General features: G+C 39.2%; 1 protein-coding gene across 2 annotated transcripts in view; it reads left to right on the forward strand.

The window, feature by feature from the left end:
* The first annotated feature begins 3,572 nt into the window (after positions 1–3,572).
* LOC138014906 (uncharacterized) overlaps positions 3,573–5,000 on the forward strand; it is a 16,225-nt gene continuing 14,797 nt past the window's right edge. The window contains exon 1 of one of the 2 annotated variants that reach the window (XM_068861787.1): positions 3,573–3,613. The gene's annotated coding sequence lies outside the window, so the exon portion shown is untranslated. Of the gene's footprint in view, positions 3,614–4,061; positions 4,404–5,000 lie in introns of those variants that run through there. The other variant, XM_068861786.1, reaches the window with a different exon arrangement.

Below are 5,000 nucleotides of genomic sequence, written 5' to 3' on the forward strand. Positions count from 1 at the left end.
TAGAACTCCAAAGAAAATAAAGGATGTGAACCGAAAAACTGAGCCGCTCAAAGGACTCCTCTGCAGTTAGTAGTTTTGGTTAAACGACATGTTAACAGTTCGCGAAAAACAACAACGGGAAAAACCAAGGCGTCGCAATGTGTTTGTTTGCCTATTTTAGCTTGGAATCCGTATATTCTTAAATGAAGCGATTTAAAGCCAGAGTAGAAGGAAAACAACGGATGACAACCGAAAAACCGAGTTCAAAATGTTGTTTTAAGTTCGACGGCATGTCAACAGTGCAAGAAAACCGGCCACCAGCTCGAAAACAGCAAACCAGCAAAGTGTTGTCTGCAAAATCATGTGAATACTCGCCTCAGTTTTTGAAGAATAAACTGAAGAGAGTGTAGTGTTTATACGTTTGTATAAACGTAACCTTTTTTTTTTTGAAGAATAAAGAGGCCTTTCATTCCATTGCGGATGTTTTTTCTTATCTTTGCAACGGTCAGTAAGCGAAAACTTGCATTTTAAGTGTTGAAATCCACTGTTTCGTCGCGCCGTAGTAAAGACATTTTTAATTAGCCACGACAGTTTTAGCACGGAACAGATTTTAGCCTCTTCCAGGCGTTCAGTTAGTTGGGGCGCACCGCGAAAATCGGCGCGCGAAAAAATGAAGAAGAAGCTCGCGAAGGGAGGCGAGAGAACGCCTGTGGGCAAACTTAACAAAAGGCCGTTCCGGTATACCAGGATCTAGTATACCCTCTGATTGGTCAGTTTACACAAGGGACATTCAGATCGCGCGTGAAGCAATTTTTTGTTTTGCTTGTCGGTGTAGAAGATTTTACAAGAAAAATCAAAGTTAAAGAAGGCGCTAGACAGCTTATTTGGCTTGAGATACTGATGTTTCCGCAATAATTCTTTTGGCAGTCGGTTCGGGAAGAGCTTGATCATTCCCTCTACTTGCAAAAGAAGTATTTCAGGAAAGAAAATATGGCGATTACTATTTTGGCCGTTGGTGTCGGTTTATATGCAAGAGGAGATGCGACCTTTTGAAATCAGAGCTTCTTTGCAGCCGAAATTGGAATTGATGGAAATGAGACTGTTAAAGACAATGATCCAAACGTGAAAAATGGCGATTGTGAAGTCGTTTACGAGGTTCAACGTTTTAGCCTCAATGTTTGCCGAGGCGTCTTTGTATCGCACTTGAAAGTCGCTAACTCAGTACCGCGCTTTACAATTTAGCTCAGACTCGAATTTGGTCTGAAAATAATTGCCAGAGTTTCTAGTTCTTGGTCATAAATTTTTTCGATTGTAATTTTTGTTTTATCGTTTACTGCTGTTACTTAGCAGTGTCCTGTACGATGCTACTTAGTTTTCAAATTTACTAGTATCAAGCCGAAGATTTCCGTAGAATTTGATCTTCGGAAGATCGACAAAAATTCAGACCCACATCATAATTTTCAACATTTTTTTGGCAAGCTACGCGATTCTCACGACAGGAATGCTCACGACTAATTGATCATTTGACATCTTGACAGGTGGGCGGAATAGGTCCGTTAAAGGCGTTCCTTCGCCTCCCTTTGCGCGCTTTTTCTTCATTTTTTCGCGCGCCGATTTTCAAGCTGCGCCCCAACTAACTGAACGCCGCCTGGAAGAGGCTTAAAAGATTTCGGACCGTGGTCCGTATCGTAAAAAGCTGGACCGGCTACGAGCGCACGATTAGCCAATCACATTGAAGGATTTAGGATTCCGGCCCGCTAATATGCTTCAGTTAACAAATAGATTCCATGTTGCCGTGCGTCTGTTCAGTAATAGATCACAGATGACGTCAAAATGTGGTAAGAACAAAAAAGTGGCACACGAGGCGATAGCCGAGTGTGTCACTGATGTTCTTACCACATTTTGACGTCTTCTGTGATCTATTACTGAACAGACCCACGGCAACATGGAATCTATTTGTTTTATATAATAAAGAAATAAACTTTATTAGCATAAAAGCTTATGGTGACGTCAATCGTGCGTCTGTCCTCTAATAGATCATAGACAAGAACCAATCAAAATCCGTGAATAACTTGAGTTATTATATAAAAAAAAATAGAACATGTTATTTTCAGGCGTGAAAGGATCACTGTTGCTACGGTTACATATTAGTATGAAAATCGCGCCTTTCGATGTCTTTCGTTAAATAATTTAGTATTTCATTATTGTTTATATAATAAATAGAATATTACATGGCCGCTTGGAGATACGAAATTTCTCTTCTTTTGTCGAAAAATATTTTTTAACACTCGAAGAGAAATTTTGTATCTCCGCACGGCCATGTAATATCCGCTATATGTGTTTGAAGTGCGGTGTTTCATAGAATCCTTTGACCGTAACATGTTGACCAACAAATTGACTTGCTCCCAACATCGCAAAGGTTTTGGGTTAGAATCTCGTTGAAGCTGCCTGTGCGAGGATCACTTCACTCTTTCGTTTAAATATCATTTACGTTGAGAACATGTTTACAAGATTTATGACTGTCGATATTTCTTCCCGTTTATAGCAAATACACGATTGGTGATGAGTCTTTTCTTGGCCCTGACAAGCCAGCGTTTCAACAAAACTCATTCTCCTCCGAGCCACCTGACCTTGCTAGCCTGCGGAGGTTGGAGATGAGTCCCTCATTGGGTTCAGGGCTATTATCGGTTGATTCCCCAGGCCGTTTTATAACCAACTCAAAAGCTAAACAAAGATCACTAATTGAGTTGTATTTCATGATAGATGTACTTTCGCTCACTTCCCAATAGAATGCCCAATTTAAAAATGCGTTGACTAGACTATTAACACGACGGCTTCTTCCTTGCTTCCGAACCACTTATTGAACCAATTTTTATTAGGTATCGGAGTTGCAATGAATGAGTCCCCAAAAAGGCGTCAATTAAAACAGTGGCACTGCTTCCAGGAAAATAAGGCCGCTTTCAAATTAAATTTCTCACAACAATTTTCTGTTTTTTCTTACCTTGGGTGGTGTTTTGAGCATAGGCAAGGCAGAGCTTACAAATTTGAACGACCCAAAGAAACAAGACTTCTTTCATCGTAAACTGAATATATATCTGTAACTAACCACGGAGAGTACAGCTTCTCTGCATGAAGACCATTTACTATTTATTTATTTATTTAACTTTGTCAGTCAAGCTGGGTCGTCCTCGATGCATCAGGAGCTCTGTAGACATCTTGAGTTATTAGCATTTAATTTCATTGTGACTGATCACGTACATGTTTCTTTCGTAACGAAAAAACTGAAAGAAAGAAACAGAGGAAAGAAAAAAATATATTCAATGAAAAATTGCAAATTATTTAGCTACAAATGTGGATTTACTGTTTGCACATTTTCGGAGGAGATTGAGAATAATTCAACCTGTTAAATGGGACTCGTGATGTTTGTTCAGCCATCTACCCCAATTGTAATATTACAGCGCTCGTTTTTAAAATACCAGTCGCAATTCTGGCGTGTTAAAAAAAGCCTCAGTTTTGACAGCAAAGCTGTCCACGAAAGGCATGGAATTATCTCTCAACTTCTTAAAGCTGTGAACAAAGCAAAGTTTTCTGGGATTTTCTTTTGTGAAACATGCACGGTCTTGGCTTCAAGCAGGTTTGAAATTTCTGAAAATTACAATGACGATTGTTATTACCATTAACGCTGATACCAAACACAATTATGTTCCTCTTAATTGAGACTAAACTATAGATATTGACTTGACATCGCGGAACAGCAAACATCACCGCGTGACAAGATAATTTCCCTTTCAAGAATTATTGTTAGCATTAGAAACATAAAAACGATGAATAAAAAACGCTATCGGATGGTTTTATATATTTATCGAGAATATGAAATATTTAGGATAATCAATTAAAGCTGAACAATGCTGAAAAGTTAGAAAATAGAAAAAAACCAAGGGAACGTGACGGGAAAGAATCGTATCAGGCAGGCACTGAAGTTGAGAGCGTGCCAAGCCGGTCATGTTTCTTTAAGCAAGAATTGCTTTCAATTTGTTTTTACCAGTTTACAACAAGGAAAATAGGCCCTAGAGTTTTTTTTTTTTTTTTTTTTCATGTAGTCCAAATATCAAGGTCAAAATAAGGCGGCAAAGCCTCACTTTACAGTGGGAATCTAGGCAGGTTTCTCTATTATGATCGAGAAGTGTTATATCCGTTATCCTCGATGCAAATGAGGTTGCCTATTTACCGAGTCAGGATTTCGAGTTAGGATTTCGAGTTAGGATTGCGAGTAGAATTTTCGAGTTGGATTTTCGAATAAGGATGTACAGTTGTTTTTTTCGAGATGGTTACTAGTAATCCAGCTGCAACGAATCGGCTAGTTTGTCCGTAAACCCTCTCGTAGATTTCCAGTGCGATGCAGTCAACAAAAGACTTCCTGTGAGGTTAGTGTCTTTCCTTCTTATTCTGCGACATCACAATGTAAAGCATACATGACGGAAGAGGAAAAACATAAGACATAAAGTCTTACATGAAGTCGTTACATGCTCCGTATTTTAAAAATGGCAAGATTGGGAAGAGAGGTCAGAGGAAAAAAAATACGATAACCCGGCGTAAATCGAAGGTAATATCTAGAATATGATTTTTCTTGTCATGTCTATTCTAGTGGTAAAAATTTAGAAATCCGCGTTAAGAATTTGACACAACAAAAGGCAAATAGATTAATCCTATAATTCCCCATATTTTAAATACCAAGAAATGAGTCCAATGCTGCTTTACAGTGCTTTCCTAGTTGTGCCCCCCCCCCCCCCCTTCCCCATGACTGTTCTGTTTTCTGCATTTTAGCGGTTGGATATCATACTGCCCACCGAAAGCACATGTTCAAACCACGTCCGTTCCACAGCAATGCATTCAAATAAGTTTCCACTTTCCACTAACTTTCTTCTTGTCCCTGGCTATCGATTATTGCACGCTTATACGCGTCATTCAAGTAAATAAGGTATTTATAAGCCTCCTCGCCATGGAAACTTAAGGCCTGCCCA

Source organism: Montipora capricornis, chromosome 9, assembly GCF_036669925.1.
Source record: "Montipora capricornis isolate CH-2021 chromosome 9, ASM3666992v2, whole genome shotgun sequence".
NCBI lineage: Eukaryota > Metazoa > Cnidaria > Anthozoa > Scleractinia > Acroporidae > Montipora > Montipora capricornis.